Source organism: Pleurodeles waltl, chromosome 4_1 (assembly GCF_031143425.1).
Source record: "Pleurodeles waltl isolate 20211129_DDA chromosome 4_1, aPleWal1.hap1.20221129, whole genome shotgun sequence".
In the NCBI taxonomy this organism is placed as follows: domain Eukaryota; kingdom Metazoa; phylum Chordata; class Amphibia; order Caudata; family Salamandridae; genus Pleurodeles; species Pleurodeles waltl.
Genome location: NC_090442.1, coordinates 621186564 through 621205924, shown reverse-complemented (window position 1 = coordinate 621205924; position 19361 = coordinate 621186564). Strand labels below are relative to the sequence as shown.

General features: G+C 41.4%; 1 long non-coding RNA gene across 1 annotated transcript in view; it reads right to left on the bottom strand.

The window, feature by feature from the left end:
• LOC138288555 (uncharacterized) overlaps positions 1 to 16778 on the bottom strand; it is a 213064-nt gene extending 196286 nt beyond the window's left edge. Inside the window, exon 1 of the long non-coding RNA XR_011202454.1 lies at positions 16754 to 16778. This is a non-coding gene — a long non-coding RNA (uncharacterized lncRNA). The remainder of the gene's footprint in view (positions 1 to 16753) is intronic.
• Between the last annotated feature and the right edge of the window lie 2583 nt (positions 16779 to 19361).

The following is a 19361-nucleotide window of genomic DNA, read 5'->3' as shown; positions in this document are numbered from 1 at the left end:
TTAAAAAATGTTATGTATAAGTATAACATTCATTATTATTTTTTTTATAAGTTAAAGGTTGCATTTATTTTTAAATAAAAAAAGGTTATTCAAGTATTTTACCATAAAATAATCTTTATTTTAATGTTATTGAAAATGTTAACACTAAATTCATTTTGCATACAAGTTCAAAAGGTCAAAATAAAATTTATTTAACATAGTTTTCAATTAGGTTCTATTTTAAATCCCTGCCACCATTATTTACTATGGGAGAGAGAGGTAGTAAACACTCAAATTTAGCTCTTTCTCATGTTTCCTGGAGTAGAGACATGGGAGACCTGTAAATCTATACTTTTGAGTAACTTTACACTTTAAATGATGATATGCCAAAAGCGATAAGGTTACTCACAAGTGAAAGCTTACACCTATAACTTACTCAGAGGTGTAAGTTATCTGTGTGAATAGCCACATCTGCATTCAAGCCAAGGTACAGCATATTTCCATGTGAATCTTTGGTAGGGAGCGTACATTTAAAGAAATACAGTCCTGAAAATTATTATGGTTTAAATGAGGAAGGTTGTCATCTGCAGATCTATCTATCCTAGCTGATGGGGATACTGAAGTGAATTTACATGTGTGGCAGTGGAATGTGTTCTAGTCCATAATGGTAAAGTAGATAGCAGGAGCTTAACTAACCGGGGATGAAGCCAGGGAGATCATTGGAGCCTCCACTGATGCACAGGTATTCTTTGTACCCCTTGTCCCCATGTTGCTTCCATCCTCTGTGGTGCTTTCCACGTTTTGCTTCCTACATTGTGATTCCTACCACACATTTGTTTCCTTTTTCGTTACCAATCCAACTTGAATTGGTAACTAAAAATTTAAAAAAAGAAAGTGGATGAATCTTTGTGTAGGTGAGTACATGACTGCTGGCTGTGTCTACAAAATGTTTCAGCCGGTCATCTTAAAAGCTCTTTTTTTAGCCATGATTTTGGGCTGCATAATTATAATCACTGTCAAACCCAATAGCTCTCAAAGGTGAGACCTATTAGAATGGTCAATATGTGTTCATTACAGTTGCTAGTAGCAGCTCTGATACAAGTAAGGGAAGAAGGACAGTGGTGGTCAGGGCACTGGGGCTTCCCCAAGATGAAAACTATAGGATCTATAGTACCATTCATGGAGAAAATTGGAACATGATGAGTTGAGGGACACTATGGCCTTTTAAGTTAAAGGCCTCACGCCAGAATGGGCCAAAGTATCTGGATGCCTCATAGGATAGTAGCCTGGGGCCTACTGCCACAGTTTGTCAAGGGCCAATCAGAGTCTGACAGGAGAGAAGCCTAGTGCCTGCTTGCTGTCAGGAATTTCCACTTTGTCGGTGGGGCTCCACAGGCCTCATGTCTCTGGGTACATTTTGCGTATAGGGATACTGCAGGAAGATGGCCAGATTTCTGCTTAGAGCAATTCAGGGCCTTACAGGCAAGATGTCTGTGGTTTGCTGATTCCAGGAAGGTGCTCTGTGTCCAGGACCCACAGGGGATATAGGCATGTACAGTATTAAACCAAAAGGGAAGATGCCTCCTACACTATCCTTCTTGTTGCCCTATAGAGGGGAATGATCCGGTTTTATTACTGGACTTTCACCCACACATTTATATGTGGCTGCATCATCAAGTTCTTATCTGGTATAATAGTCAATACCAGACAGTCTTGAACCCACTTTTGTGGGGGCACTTTGATGTTGTAAAGGGTCACACTATTGGGACCAGGAAAAGAGAAATGTAAAATGTGTGTGGATGTCCCTTTAGTATTTTAAATTAGTTATTCTTGACCACATAAGGACAGATTAAAAACAAGGTAGGAAGTATATGTAGTGTTAATGGTTCCTATATCCATGGGTCAACATGTTTCAGCTGGTTATCACTGTCCTTGTTTTTGTTTTTTTTGGTAGTTAGCTTATTTAAACCATGCTCGTACCAGATATTGGTTGCCGTTCCTCAGCTCTGAAAAACAGGATAACCAGGCTGAATATGGTTTATGCAAGCTGGCTGTTTACCCACAGCTGTGCAAAACGTGTAATTCACTGCATGCTGTGATAAACATTATAATAAGTTTAACACTGCGTCATGTGTAGTGGCACACTCTTATCTGTGAAAAGCACAACTATGTCTATCATAGCGTTGTTTTTACTTCACATCAAAACGATGCAATTTTTTAAAAAAATGCAAGCCATCTGTTTTCATATAGTGACTTTCGGGATTAATGGGGCCCTGGGCAGAAAGTAAACATGCGAGGCCCCTCTAATTTGCATACCATCTGTGACCTAGGAAGTTGCATTGCCACAAAACCACCCCCACCCAGAGTGATAAATGCAGCCATCCCCCCTTCAACCTCCCCGGGAAAGGGCTGCTGCACCTGAAGGCCAGTGTGGCCTTGCACATCTTTCATAGCCCTTAAAGGGCATATGCCTTTGAAAGGGTTAAGGGGGAGGGGGCACTGACTAATTGACAATGTGCTTCCCGCAGTGCTTTTCAGACGACCTGATTGCTTCACATAACTTCATAGTGTGTCTCACCTACTTGGGCCAGGAACGGGGCCCTTTCCCTGGGCCTTGCAGCACTACAGTATAGCTGTGAGGCCCAAGGGAGGACTTTCTCCCCTTTCCCAGAAAGGAGACAAACCTCACTGTTAATTAACTGGGAGAAGAACAAAATGATCAATGTGCCACCTTTACTGTAAGGCACTGGTGCAAGGTCCCATGGTCCCATGGTGTGGGTGCAGGGCTCTGGGGAGCTGCCCACACTGCCCATGCCTAGCGCGGGCACTGAATGGCCCTTGAATTCTTTTTAAGAAACTGGCAGACCTTTTATCATAAATATGTAGCAATATTGCGGATCATGTCAGACCAGAAAAATTAAGGTATAAAAGGGTGATCCATATCTAGAGTTGCGTAACAAAAAGAGGGGATTTTTCCTCTTTTCATATTGCGACATGCGGATCAACCTGCCTGTAGCATCTCATGGAGCGAAACAAGCCCTTAAAAATGATAGGCATTAATATCTTTAATTGTTTACATATTGTTTTAATACTTGCTCTTGGAGTTTTACGCTGGGACAGGGAGCAACATTTGTTAACAATGCGTCGATCTCCGCACGAATTAGACGGCAAAGGACGCCATGCTTCAAGGGGTGCCAAAATAGCACGGAGTGTAAAGCTAACTGCCCAACTCCCTCCGATAACCATACAAACATGGATTTAACCGCAAGCACTTCACCTCTGCTAGCTTCTGACTCAACTCTTAGCTCCACCCTGCCTCACAGCTCACTACCTTCCATGACCGACGTGTCAGATCTCCCTCTTGGCTCTGACTCTATATCTGAGGAGGTCAGAGATCCGGCCCAGACCCGGCATCAGTTAATAAAGTTATCTCATTTTTTAATCAAACAACATTAAGTTCTAACTGCAAAGTTAACTGTAGTAAAACCCAGGATACTGGTTTGGCATCTAAGCAGCTATATCCCCTGTTTAGTGGTGGGATTGGTAGTGGCCTAAAAGATGTAATTCCTGGGCTGATGAATGACTCCATCTCTGTCCCTCCACTAGATAGTTCCCTCTCTGCCACACTACGTGATTCAGTCTATATCTCTGGGGTAGACACTATAATGGGGGCCCCTGTGAATTCCATTGTGAATGGACTCCCCCAGCCAGTACAAGATCAACTAAACTTACAAGCAGGTCTCTCACTTCAGGAACATAGAGACAAGGCAAGCACTGGCATACCCTCAGAAACTTTGCTCCTTCAGATTCTAAGTGAACTAAAACCCCTGAAAATCCTGAAAGAAGAAGCAAACAAGAGAACGGAATCACAATTAAATTTAATTTGTATTTATATACAGCAACTCAACTCATGCATTAAAGAGGTAGAGCAGCGAGTCTCTGATCTGGAAGATGCATGCTCTTCTTTGGAGCCGTCAGTTGTAAAATGTCGAGCAGATCTTTTGGACTAGCAGATTTGGCTAGATGATGCTGAGAACCGTTCAGGCAGATCTAACCTGAGATTTACAGGGGTCCCTGAAGGAAGTGAAAATTGACTGTCATAGACTTAAACACCGATCTTATCTCACATCATGTTCTTTCAGAGCCAACGGATAAACATTTAGATCTCTCCATCATGCGGGCCCACCTAATGTAAAATACCCTCAAACTATTCTAATAAACTTTGGTGACTTCCGCATCAAAGAAAGCATCCCTGCAGCAGGCGATCAAGAGTAAAATACATCAGATCCCTGGCGACTATGCTTTTAAAATTTTCTCAGATATGTCTGCAGCTGCTGCTCGTCGGAGAGAATTGAAGGGGATGATCCCTGCATTTTAAAAAGCCAGTTCTCCGACAGGACTTGTGTAACAATTTAAACTTAAAGTTTTTTTTTTTTCTAGGGACATTCAAATATAGTTCACACAGTTGATGCTGCTAAGACTCTTCTGCACTAAATTCAAATCGTTCAAGGTGAAGGGGAGGGAATGGGAAAAGAGGGGGAAAAAAAGAAGGGGGGAAGCACATAGTTTACTTAGAGGGGTGAACTCCTATAGGAATGGTTGTTTGCCTAGATTAAACATAACGTATCACTTTAGCACTTATATTCCAGTCCCTTTGCAGTCTATGGCAACTAGGGGGCCATATCAAGGCACCCGATTAGGGAAGAAGGGATCAGGGAGTAGGTGGTGGTCACAGACTGTCCCGATGGGAGGGCCCCAGGTGTTGGCCACCTAAGTGGGGTGGAGGGCGGCCTAGGGGGTGGGGTGGTGGGGATAACAGGTGGTAAAAGATCCTTTTCTACCATACACATATTTAGCTATGTACAATTCAGAATGACTAAGCTTATAATGCAGATGTTAGCACCTAATGGAGGCCAAGGCCAAAGCCCTCTGGCTGGTTGGGTCTGTTTAATTTTTTAGGCAATCTATAACAAGAATCCAATGGCAAGGTTAAACCCCTTACTAAAAATAGTCTTTTGGAATGCCTATGGGTTAAATAATTGGAGCAAGAGGGGAGCAATTGAAGAAAGGATAAATGCATTAAACCCCTCTGTATTTCTATTACAAGCAACTCATATTCCGGCAAAAAAAAAATAAAGGGCTTTAATATGTTCAAAAGATATGTAGATTTTAAGGTGGTTGCCGCAGCCCCAGCTGCTCAGAGGTGCAGCGTTTTTTCTAGCCAGGGATCTCGGGGTTCGGGCTCTCGATTTTCTTAGTGACTCTGAAGGGGGGTGGTGCTGGGTGCACTGCCAAATTTCTAAGGAAAGATTGACCTTTGTCAGTTTTTATGTTCCTTTGATAGATGATCCAGCCCATTATGTGGAACTGTTCCAATCCCTTTAGCTCCCAGGCAAAATCATCACTAGGGGGGGGGGGGTTTTAATTTTCGCCAGGATCCTTCCATGGATACTACTGTTGAGGGTAAAAAACAACATAAACCTAGAGTTTACAAAATCTTTAAAGATTACATTGAGGTTCTGATGCTATGTGACCCTTGGACAGTAAACGCCCTGAATAAGAGAGAGAGTATATGTGTGTCTGTAGCCGATTTAAAAGCATCTCCAGAATTGATTTTGCCTTTTATATCTAAAACAAATTGCTTCAAGAGCCAATCTTTGTGGCATTCAGGTCTTTCGGACCAGGCCAGCCTTGTGCTGGAAATGTTCCTTTCACCAGAATACAGTAGGTTTCAACCTAGAAGGTGGGTGGTCAACTAGTAACTTCTCCAAGAGAAGGGATGGGTACAGGCCTCTAGAGTGGGAATTTTGCAAATGTAATCAGGGGTCTTAAACTCCATCCAGGGTTTGGAACTCATTTAAGGTCTTTTTCAGGGCCTTGGTAATCGCCAAGGGGCGACAGATAAACTCTGTGAGAAACAACAAGCTCGGGCACTGGAAGAAGCAGTTCAAAGGAGTTTAGATATTTATCTCTGAGCTCCTATGGAAAATAATAGAAAATCCTTCGAACTAGCTAAACAGGCACTGTCCAACAGTCTTTTTAGGAAGGTTGACATAGGATAACAGACCCACAGACAGAAGGTATATGAAGAGAGCAACTTCATAGGCAAATTCCTGGCCTGGCAAATTCAAGACCAAGTTGCTAGTAATATGATACATGCCCTGAGGTGCCCTGGCACCGTGGAAAGGTATGCTGAGCCTAAAGCAGTGGGTGAAATCATGCTAGAACACTATAGACACATTTATAGCCAAACCCAGGACATGGCTCTTAAGACCATTAGGGATTTCTTAGGGAAATTAGATATCACTGCTCTCTCGGAAGAAGACAGTGATGCTCTTTCGGTGCCATTTACAAAGTCAGAACTCCTCGAGGTTGTCAAAAACCTTCCCATGGAGAAGGCATGTGGACCGGAAGACTTTCCGGCTGAATTTTTATAAAACTTTTATTAATATATTTTTAGATTATTTTTTTGTCTCCAATTAATGGTTTGCTCAAAGGCGGGCCCCTGACTCTTGGTACTCGGGGAATGTGGTCAGCTTTCCAAAAAAACAAAAAAAAATAAAAGGATAGAGAAGACCCTAATGCATATCGCCCAATTTCTCTGCTAAATACAGACATTAAAATTATTAGGAAACTTTTGGCCAATAGGCTTAATGGGGTTGTCGCTAATTTGGTGCACCCCCGATCAAAATGGGTTTATTGCTGGTCGACAACTCGCAACTAATACACACTATTTAGCCGAGGCTCTCGGTTATTTTGCTTCTAATACAATTTCTGCCATTATCCTTTTATTAGATGTGGAAAAAGCTTTTGATTTAGTTGTTTGGGATACACTGTTTGAAATATTATCCAGATACAGGGTCCCCCCCCCCCCCCAGGTTTCTATGTTAATTCAAAGGTTGTATCAAAGCTCTGAAGCTAACTTTATAATTATTTCTGTTTGTATTGCCCAGCTCCAAGTTTGACGTGGGACCCATCAAGGTTACCCCCTTTCCCCTAGTCTCTTTGTTCTGGTCATTGAACCTTGATCTATTAAAATCAGACAGAATAATCAGATTCATCCTCTGTTAAAGTCAATGGGGAAGATTAAACTCTACGCTGATGTTATGTTTTTGGATAAGGAGCGGGCCTCCCAGAAGGAGGTTTTCAAGGTTTTTTCCGAATTCGAGCAAATCAGAGGCTATAAAGTTAACATGAGTAAGACCGATATCATTCTCTGTGGTACTAATCCTAATAGATTACTCCCCAAATTATTGCATTGCTTGAAAACTAGGCCAAACAGATACCTTGGGATTAATTTTACATCCGACATAGGAAATCTGTATGATCTCAACTACCCTCCTTTGCTTTTGAAAACCCAGGCTCTGGTTGCACGCTGTGGATCTTTCCCCCTCTCTATACTTGGTCGAATTGCGTTGATTGAAATGTCTATATTACCATTATTTAATTTTTTGTTCTCGGCTATCCCTTGTGTATTAAGGTCCCTATTTTTCAAGAAATTAGATTCTATGTTCAGTTCATTTATTTGGCAAAATCAGAAGGGCGTGCTGCTTTAAGTACACTATATGTTGATAGAGAAAAAGGTGGATTGGCATTACCAAACTTCAAAGATTACTACTTTGCTTTTTTTGCACATTAATTGATCAATTTCGAAGCCATGCAACCCATAGGCTACCTATTTATTCAGGATTTCCACAAATTAATTTGCAGGGAGCATGATATTAGGAATCCTGCACTGTTGGTGAAATTTCTAAGAAAAGTTCCATATAAGATTCTTAAATGGCCTTTCTGAAGAAAGTTGGATTTTTATAGAAGATATTCAATCCCATATTTGAACTTTCTTACCCCTCTTACACAGCTGACGTTGCGGTCTGGTTCTCAGCTTGATTCAGAGATAGCAAGGAAATGGGATTATGCAGGGTTTAGGAAAATAGGTGACTTTCATATCAATGACAACTGGGAAACGCTCTCAAATATTCGGACCGCTGTCCAAAATGATTTTTTCTTGGTGGGATCTTACAGTATCATGCGCCATAGTCTGAGAGATGTGGACATTGATCTAATCTATAATACACAGACATTAGTTACTGAACTGGCAGATCCTCCTGGGGTAAGGCGAGCTGGTCCGTGCAGAAGGTCACTCCTGGAGCGGGAAAAAAAAAAACTGACCTCTGGGTAAAAGCAGCAAGAAAATGGGATCGCCAAGAGGGTTTGGATCTGACAGGGGTGTGCTGGGAGAAAATGTATGAATTAAATTTTAGAGTACTTAGAGGTGTGAATTGGCATCATATGATATTGTTTAGTAAATTATTACTATATCGCACCCCACAAGCCTTATCCCGGATTATCTCCAGTTTCCCCGATGTCTGTTTTTGCTGTAAGGCAGCAGGCATGGCAAATTGGACACACATGATTGCCACATGTCAGCTTATCCAGGAGTACTGGGATGGGGTATTTAGGATATTAACAACCACCGTTCAGATCCCTATAACTCCCAGTATTTGGCTGATGGTCTTGGGCTATGACCCCCGCGGCAAGGCTTTCACCCAGGTGAGAAAAACTAGTTTTTATTGCCACAGTAATTGCTAGATTTCTCTTATTGAGAAATTGGTGTGCCGCCAAAATTCCCACCTCTATAGAATGGCTGAATAAAATGTTATGGGTCAGAAATCAGGAGATGAGGTATGCAAGGCGAGTGGGCGGTGGTAAGAGTTTTCTCAAATGTGGGATGAATTATTTCAAGACAACCGCGCATAATTATATTAAGGTCTAATAATAAAATAAATTTGGGTTGTTACCTACCTTGATTTTATTAAACAGGTGTTATCTTATTGGAAAGGTTGTATATGACAAAGTATGTACTTAAAATTGGCTTTTGTTACTCTGCTGGATCATGTTAAAAATTAATAAAAATAAAAAAATAAAACCTTGGATTACAACCCTTATAGATCATGACAAAAATGCAGGCATATACACAAAATTGGATAGGTGAGGGGCATACCATCTTGTGAGATTCTGGGGGGGTGACAAGTGGAAATAGCTTTCCAGACCAAATCTGGTTTTTAAGAGTACCTTGTCATGCCTTTCAAAATCTGCAAGGCCCCTGCTGCCTTCCAATATTTCATCAATGAGGCACTGTGTGATTCTTACTGACCAGTGTGGTGTTGTCTATATTGACAAGATTTTCATCTATACCAAATCCTATGAAGAAGAACATGTGACTCATGTCAAGGCCATTTTACAAGCCTTGTGACCAAATAATTTCTTCGCAAAACTAGAAAAGTGTAGTTTCCATGTTCAAGAAGTAGAATTCCACGTGTATATCTTAACTCCAAATGGGGTACAAATGGACCCTAGGAAGGTTGAAGACATCGCTCAATGGAAGGCTCCACAAAGTGTCAAAGAAGTACAAAGCTTCCTAGGGTTTACCAACCTCTACAGACATTTTATTGATCACTTTTCCACCATTGTAGCTCCCATCACAAAGTTACTTCATAAAGGAATAAAGTTTCAGTGGGGAGACGAGGCGGATAAGGCTTTTTATCAATTGAAAGACAAGTTTAGTACAACCCCCATTTTATGACACCCGGATCCTACACAGCCATTTGTGTTAGAAGTGGATGCTTCTCAAGTAGCGGTGGGTGGGGTCTTGTCTAAATGAGACCCTGGAACCAGCAAACTTCTTCCAGGGGCTTAATTCTCCCATAAATTAAACTCAGCTAAATGAACTACTCAGTAACAGACCGAGAATTACCAGCAATAAAAGGGGCCTGTGAAGATTGGAGACATTCTTCTTTTAGGGGGTTTACACACAGTCAACATTTAATAGATCACAGGAACTTGAAATTCCTTAAGTCAGAATGTGCTTTTGCTATGCAACAGTTGAGAAGGTCCCAATTTTTTAATGACTGTGACTTCCTTATCCAGTTCCAACCAGATCATAGCTCACACTTTTACAGAACAAGTGGAAGAGCCACTCTTTATCAATTCATTGGACAAGATAGTTGGGACCACTAACCTTGATTCAGACTTCATGCAAGAAGTGCAACGACAGGAAGAAAATACAGTAGCCATAGAAACTCAACACCACCACACTACTGACATTACTAGCTGTGGGGGATTAAAGTATGTAGCACAAATGTTATAACTACCCACAAAAAGACTACAAGAGAAAGCTGATGATTAATGGCATGTTAGTAAACTTTCTGGTCACCAAGGGAAGAAAAAGACTCTAGAAATCTTTCAGTGACAATTTTGGTGACCATCCCTATCCAAAGACGCAAAGGGAAGAGTTCTCAATAAACTGAATGCTGGTCTTTTGCAACCCTTACTTACACCACTTACAGTGTGGCACACTGTATCTTTAGACTTCGTGGTAGAATTACCAAAAGCTCAAGTTGGGTTCACCACTGTTCTAGTTGTGGTATATCATTTGCGCAAGATGGCACACTTTATTCCTCTAAAAACCTTACCTTTGGCTATACAATTAGCCCATGTATTCCTACAATCAATAGTCTTTTTATATGGTCTTCCTTTGGTAGTCGTGTCGGACGGAGGAACACAAGACATGTCCACATTTTTAAAATGTCTTTGTCAAGAATTGGATATGTATGCCCACCTGTCATCAAGTCATCATCCACAATCAGATGGACAAATCAAAATAGTTATCCAGTGTATGGAACAATATTTACATTGTTATATCCTAAGCTAAGAATTGGATTGTGGACAGCAGAATTGAGTATAGCAATGTGATCCATGTATCCACCGAATATTCACCTTTTTACTGCACTTATGGATATCACCCCTCCGAATGGAGTGCAGTACCTCAGTTAACCACTCCAGAGGTACAAGACTTTTTACAACAATTGAGAGAAACTCCCAAAAAAAAATGTGCAAAACAATCTAAAATTAGCAAAGCAAACATACAAAATATATGCAGATAAAAAATAAAAAAGACTGAACACTTAAATTTAAAAGGTGCACGAAAGTTTCATCCACTTTTTTTGGTCCTTTCACTATCATCGAAAGGATTAGTGAGGTTGTAGTGAAACTAGAACTTTCCACTTCTCCACTAATTTATCCAGTGTTTCACGTCTCCTTATTAAAACTGTTGATAGACTATGCACTGCCCAAAAAGACCGCTTCCAATCCAAGTGGATAATCAAACGGAGAATGAGGTCAGGGCCATACTAGACTCTAAACGAATACATAACAAACTTTATTATTTATTGAACTGAAAAAGGTTATGGCCGAAAGATTGTTCATGGGAACCGGCAGGACACGTACATGCTCCCTGATTGGTTTGTCAGTTCCACCATCGATACCCTGACAAAACAAAATCAATTGGAAGGACCTTGGAAGGAGTGTACTGTTGGGCCTGCAAACCTGTATATGCCCCAGTAAAAAACTTCTGAGTTGATCATCTGCCTTTGCAAGGACCAATGCTTGTTTGCAGAGACCAATACTTGTTTGGGAACACGAGTTGCACAAGACTCCAGCATCCCTATGACTCAGCCTGGGTATGGCTCCCTATGACTCAGACGAAGTGTGGCTGGATGCAGCAGGTATTTAAACCACATCCAGCCTGAGTGAATTGCTTGCTGTAAAGGTCACCAGCTGCAGAGAAGGAATCTCTGCTCCTCCACTTTTGATCTTCACGTTCTGTTCTGTCCAGCATCATGGAGGCTGCTTCTGGAAGAAGAAGAAACCGAGGGAATGAACCCTTAAAAAGGCACGCGGTATGCGCGATTGAATAATATTTATTGCTAAAACTTGATACTTGCTCACTTGAAACTTGATAAGCGAATGTTCCGGAATGTGATGCGCTTTAAAGGGCACATCTTTGGGTCTTAAGGTCTTTGGGAGGTTTGCCACTTGTCATGCTATAACGCTTATTGTAGTTGCTTGCATTATACCACAGAAAGGAGTTTAAATTGAACAATTATTAGGAAAACGATATACTGTGAATGTTAATTATCGCTGATTTTAATGTGGCATTACTATTGTTGTTAGCAATACGATGTACTGTGAATACGGTTATTATCGCTAAGTTCAAAGTGGCATTTGCATTAATTCAAATTGTTGCTGGTGATGAGAAACATTCTTTGTTTGACGCTTAAAATAAGTTGAAGCTGATCTTTGCCATGCTCAAACACCTCATTAAGGTAGCTTCGAGTGAATCAGCATCTTGGTTAGTCTCATCAAGGTGAAACATGCAAGATATCTACTTAACATCAAGGGACATCTAAGTAGGCTTACTTGAGGTGATGAGAGACTAATCTGGGATCACAGTGGGAGTAGTTATAGAAAGTATAGGAGGGTCAAGGCTCTTATTTAATTACATGAAATCTACATCATTTACAAAAATTCCTAGAGAGGGAGAGACATCAAAAGCAGAAAGGGGACCCCAACAGGTACATCTAGCTTGTACATCATAGTTTAACAGTAGAGTATACATGGGTTATGAGATATTAGTTATTTGACTGATGTGTAGTTTATCATAGGAAAGACCGTCTCTTCATGAACCATCACTAGGTGTCTGGATCCAACCTTGCAACTCCAGTGTCTCTCTCCTTCTCTCATCCATTCCCTTTCCCCCGGGATGTTGCAATACCGATCATATGTATTTAAGTGGGAGGCATGCAACGTTTAGGTGGGACAAACAGATTAGTGCTTGACAAGAAGTCCCCCTGCTGGTTAAAAAATACAAACAGAGCAGTGAAATGGTCACTCCCATTTTCCACAACCTGTAACTCATAAGGTAAACCTGATGCAGGTATTTCAACAATATAAATCGAAACTGGACTACGATTTCAACCTCTCATGGGGATCCCAAAGCTTCTGGCCAATCAACATTTGTCAATTCGTCAAGGTCTTGAGCCTACGCTGTGGAAAGTCCACACAAAAAAAAAAAAAAATCAGGGCAGTCTGTGACAAGAGATTTATATATGAATGAAAGTTTATGTTATGTGGTTTCACCAAGCAGTTCTTGAGCCTTTAGTGGAGTGAACCCCAGAAACTTCCCAAAACCGGAGACAGAGGGCAGGAGCTCATGTTGGAGTTGCAAATATCAATAAAATTGATTCCAATGAATATCATACTCTGTCTGTAACTTAGCAAAAGATTCAATGTTGGTCTCAGTCATCACCTACCCTAAAAAGGAGGTGCTAATATGGCTCCAGTCCTTGAAGCCTGACAGCTCTGAGACCTAGTGAACCCAACACCCATTCCATAATGGAGCCTCCCACATTAAAACCCCGTTCCAGTGTAGGTTCTTGGGCGTATCTCCCCATACCCGAAATACAACCATTGTCACCAGAGGAAGCAAAGGAAGGGACGAATGGGGGCCCCTGCACAGCCCATTTCTCATTAGAAATCTGGATCTAGTAGTCTACCAAACCACCATTCATTAAGAATAACCAAATGTGCAACTTCGCCCCAGAATAGAATGTCCGGTATGGCTAATCCGCCCTTAATTTAAAGCATCTGGTCATTGCAATTCTTGGTGGCATACGGCTCAAAAGAAACCATCTCAGGGGAGCATTAAGACAAATGAGGAACATCCTTGGTACTCAGTATGGGAGATTGTGGACCTGATTTAGTTGGCATAGGAGCCCAACCATCTTAAAGATTGCCAATTTAGTCGTAGGTGAGATGGGAAGCAACAAGCAGAAACCAAAATCTTTCATTTGTCGAACTGAGGCTGCAGATTTTCAATCCAGACCCCTTGACTATTGTCAGGCATACATTCTCCCAAATACTGGAAACCCTTGATGAGCACCTCAAAGTCACCAACACAGGACATTGAATGTGTATTCTCCCAAAGAGGGTAAAGGGAAGAATTTGTTGTATTAATTTGCAGTCCAGAGTCATCTGCGAAAATCTGCAACACCTGAAAGGCTCTTGGGTCTGACAACTGTGGATCATGTAGAAAAATGAGAATGTCACCTGCGTTTAAGGCAATCCTATTCATCGCCCAGGGTCCCAGTCAAATCCCTCAGCTACTGCATCAACTCTCAGCCAAGGCTTTTAGTGCTAACACAACTAGCAGGGGTGATAGAAGACAACTGTATCGGGTTTCCTGGTGTATGGAGAAGATCTGGGAAACTAAGCTCCCAAGGTGAACCTGTACCTTAAGATCAGTATACAAGAATTTGACAAAGTTGATGTAGCATGGATAAAAGTTAATTTTAGCAGGAAGAAAAAAACAATACACCCTCCGCAATGCTTTATGAAAATTAACCAGCTGGGAGTACAACTGAATAATTGAGCCATCAGTGCTAGGACTTGACTCACTGGATATTATGCCTTGTGGCCCGATTGGGCATAAAGGCTGACAGAGCAAGACAAACCAGGGAGCTCACCACCTTTAGCAAATGATTGGCCAGGGTTTCTGCCCAGATCTTCACCTCTATGCTGAGATAGGTAATAGGATAATAAGGGGAGTAAAGAGCTGTGATCTGACCAGGTTTCAGGAGGACCACCAACCAACCGCAGCTCTAATGAGAGCTGACCACTCTCGAGAACCTCACCAAAGACCCCCAAGCGGGTCAGTCATAGCTGAGACAAGGATGCTTAAATAAATTCCAGCTAGAACTCATTGGGGCCCGGGGTCTGGACAGATTGTAATTGGATCAGTGCCTGGAGAGCATGTTTCCTCTACTTTCTCATTTTGGATATAGATGTATGACTTTAAGAGGACGAAATCTCTGAGGGTATCTAGTGAGGGAATGGGCCTTGCAAAAGACTGAGAATCACTGTAAATTCACAAGTTTGTTGGTGTTCTCTAGGCCCCAGGTTACATTTTTGTTACCCTTGCATAATTTGCTAATTTGCACAGTTTCAGTTCTGCAAATGATAAAAATGTTTTGAGGTGTGGGTGTGTGTTCACCCCTCTGTGTTTATTTCCCATCCCCACCCCCGAGAAGTCTTGGACTGCTCTACCACTGAGAGTCAAGTACTGAAGTGGAACCTGGTCCAGTTGCTCAGAATCCATAGTAGGTTGGACCCCGGGCAGGGTCGGCTGTATGGAAGTGCGACTGGTGTGGCCGCACTGGTCGTTGACCTGGGGGGTGGGGCACTAACCTCAGGAGGGGCGTTGTGTTTAACAATAACGTACAATTTAAAAGCACCTGCTGCAAAGTCCTTGTGTGCCCAACTTTCGGGCAGCAATAAAAATGACAAGATAACTGTTGTGATTGATGTTCCTGCTAGACAGAAAGATCTGGGTTTTGTCTGATGGCAGTTGTGACAGTTGTGACTCGTCGTAAAGTATTGCAAAGGGTTAATGTGCCTGCTGCAGAGAAGGGATCTGTATTTTACGTGGACAGTCGAGTGGCTTAGTAAAACCAGCTTTTACCAATGCTATAAAACAAATGAAATGTATTTGAAAGATGGGGCCTTTGGAGAGATGAGGGGCACTTTCATAGAGTGATAGTGAGGGAATCTAAGGAGGCGGTAATAAAGGCAAGGGCAAAAAAAAAAAAAAAAAAATACAAATAACAAAAACACAATTGTTGCACCGGGCGCCACCAGCACTAAAATCAGCCCTGACCCCCTGGACATCAGGAGTAAAAAGACTCAAGCCCCACATTGTGTGTAGTAACTCCTGCTTGCCCCATGGCCCTCTGACTGGGGATCTAGCAACAGTGAAGCCAACCAATGATGAGAAATGTGCAGGTTCTAAGCCCTTTTCACATTTAAGTTTACAAAAGATCTCTCCAGCGACAGAGTATGGTCTGTCTCAGGCGAGACCTAAAAAATAAATGTGAACATTTGCTCCAATAATGCAGCATTGCTGCACTCAGGATTACCTAAACTCTGCCGGCAATACTTGTATTGTACCTCAACATCCTACCCATTGCTACTCTTGTCCCACCGGGTAGCCTGTTTTAAATCTAACCTGGATTCCAAATGATGCCATTTCACTGGAGATGTTTACACTTCTGAAAATGTATTTTTATTAGCCTGTGTAATATGACACTTTAGTACAATTGGTTCACTTAGGGAGAACAGCAACAATTTCCAGAATAAATGAGGTTTCTACATGGAAAAACAAGATTATATGTGGTGATATGGAGTTATCTTGTCATACTGCATATCTTAAAGTTCATACATAACTGTTCAATTGGATTTGAAAACAACAGTCTATAGAAGGCATTATGGCATTTCAAGATTTCATTATATTGTCTGCTGTGGTATGGCGTAATCTGGCAACATGATATGGTAGCCCTGTCCTGGGGAGAGCTCGATAGGTGCTCGGGACCACACTATTAAATATGGCAAGGAGCCATACTTAGTACAAATATGTTATTACAGAAAAATAAAGATTTCAGGCACATGCCCACACTGATACAAACACTTCCTCTCTCGATCAAATGCCACAGAAAATCAGGCTGGCGGACGAGATCCCTGTGTTGCTTTGAAACGTATTGGTTTTGTGCGGTAACCCACACGCGGATGGGGAACATCGCTCCCCAGACACTAAACCACATATTAAAAATGCGTATTAAACAGTGTTACAGAGCAAGAAATAATTCACAATATTGCATTATCATAATGCAGTGCAACCTCGTTTAAGGGTAGAGTTCGGATTTTATCCATAAATCACGTCTTTCATTAGACAAAGCTCGATTTTCCCACAGCCTACTTTATTTACAAACTTGCATTTCGCACTAAACGATACTTTTTTACGATTTTGAACTAAAACTTCTGGCAAATGTAGTTCTGCTAAGCAGTATTTCGGAGTAAAAACTCTATATAGCTTCCAACGTACCTGAAGTTAGGCGTGAGTTCTTCAGAGTCCTGTTTTTTTCAGGCAACCCCACTTAGCGTTCTAAGGTGCGTAGTTTGGTTTTGCGTGGGTAATTATGGCATTAAAATACCCATAATGCAAAGTGAAGTTGACTAAAAAGCAGGGCCTGTCTTACAATGGCAGGTTGCCACTTAGCGGTTATGGAGAAAGAGAGCGACCAAATATGTCCATCTCACCCGGACGACACTTTTCTATTTCCAGGCTTTGCTTTTACATATCAATAAATTTTGGGAGTTGTAGTCTTACTTCGTTTTAATTGGACCAACACACCTGATAACAATGATATGTAAAAGCAAAAACCAGGAACGGGGATGTAAAAATCGAATCACCCTATCCAGAATGGCCAATCACAATACAACTTTTTTGTCCAGAGACGGGACTGGAACCCCCCTTTTGAAAACTATAATATAAAACGTAGGTGTAGTTTATCTACTGTTTAGATGTTACTCATGTACTTACAGCTGAAATTATGTGTATTACAATGCCTGAGGCGGACTTCAGAGCAGGTTGGGAAAGTGCGGTCTTGTAACTTCTTCTCCAGCATCAGCTAAAATACAGGTGCACCGACCATTTCCAAGGCGTAATTACTAAAAAAAAAAAAAAAAAAGTCACAAGCACTACTGTGTGGCATCATTTAAGAACAATGCCACACGAGGCATCCTATCAAGATAATTAGTCCTGGTCAGAGGGGGCATTAAAGACTTACATCCGATAAACTGAAGCGCAGTAGAAAGGATCAATTCACTGTTAGTCCCTTCGGGAAAGCTGCGACTCCACCCATTTTCCATTCATCTGTGATCCCCTCAACACTCTAAGCGGGCCTCTCAACCCCTCCCCGTAGAGCCGCCCCTGTTTGCTCTTAGCACCTTTGGCCAATAATGGGTTCATTTCAAGCTGTCGCAGCTGAGGTGTTGTGAGAGCAGCAGGCGAACACAGCGCGTGTCGGAGGGCAGCCAAACAAGGGCCCAGAGAGAGGTTCTGGAGGGAAGAGAAAGGGAGGGTGGAAATCTCAACGTTAGCTGTTTTCACAGGTGTTGCTTGTGAAATATAAATATTTTCCGCTGCAGCCGGAAAATTGCAAAACCAGAGGGGCCCTTCAGTGTCTAGGTCTCCGCCGTTACTGTTTCACTTTGTTCCATTCTAAAAGTGACAACGGAGCTGGTGTTCACAGTAAATGCCAAACACCTGCAAGTACTGGAAAAAAAAGCCTGAAACTTTGATTTGTTGACCTAAAATAACCTTTTATCACTATGTTTATGTGAATTATTAACATTTTTAGTGAGGATTCAAGCAAACTACTTTCCATTGAATGTTTTATAATACGTTTGCAGTTTATCTTTTTCGGAAATAACTTTTAGAAGACTAGTACAAATCCCTAGAAGCGAGGAACGAGTTTGTATACTAAACTATTTTACGTTTCGGCAACTGTTAATCTAATTTACGAGTTGCCATAACAATGTATTTTAGTTGCTAAAATGAACACTTTTTAAAATAAAGAACTTGTTCCTCTATTTTTTTTTATTTACATCTATCGCATAAAAGTGGAATTCAATCTGTCGAAAACATACCCTGAGCTTTTGCATTAAGAAAACATGGAAGATAATGACGTTTTTGTGTGCAAACTTAAATATTGTGGAAAGTTAGGTTTTCCGAGCTTTTTGTGTCACTCTAAATGGAGAACATAACGTCTAATCTTAGCTTCCTTTGTTTGCTTTTTACAATGCGTAATCCCTGTTTAAGCCTTATCATTTCAATTAACAATGCCCCTCTTCCTCGTACTCCCAAGTGTTCCAGCACTGCAAGTGCGGCTGACTGAAAATTCGTGCTGGATTACATCACTCCTAAAATAGTCACTTCGTACTTAGGAAAAGCCTCACTTGGTGCTCCACAATAGTTAGCTAATTTTTTGAAGAGTGAGGATGGGGAGTTCTAAGTGACCATGGGCTCCAACACATTGTTTTTGTTTTATTTTTCCCATCCGCATATCTTTAAAGGTAAATAGTGTTAGTCTACTTGTGACTGGAGACTCCGTGTTTCCATTCTTTTACAAATATATTTATCAGTTTTAGAATTGAAACAACAACCCCCCCCCCCCCCCCCCGCAAAGAGACCGCATGTAAACGAAAGCATTTGAGCGAAACTATTGTGCCTCTATTGACATAGTTAACTATAATGTAGGCACATCAAATTCAGTTCTGTATCCTGATTCTAATGTTTATTTTTAAACTAAATACTACTTTGATGATAGCTTTTTGCCTGCTTCAAAACACTCTTGGTTACCATTACTAATGGACAGGGGCGTAGGAAGGTAAAGTCATTTATCTAGGACATCAAATGTGGCAGAGGGTAGTAGCCAGCATCAGAAGTCTGGCCTCCACCCAATGTAACAACAACCATCAACCCGAATGTCTGGTAATCGTTCATCGCTACAATGTCACTTCTTGGAGCTGGAAGAGAAAAGAAAATGAGATTGTGATAATAGCACCCTAGATAAATTACACAGTGTCGAACACCTGGACTCTCAATGTTATCCACACATGTGAAATGACCTTCCAATTAATAATTATAT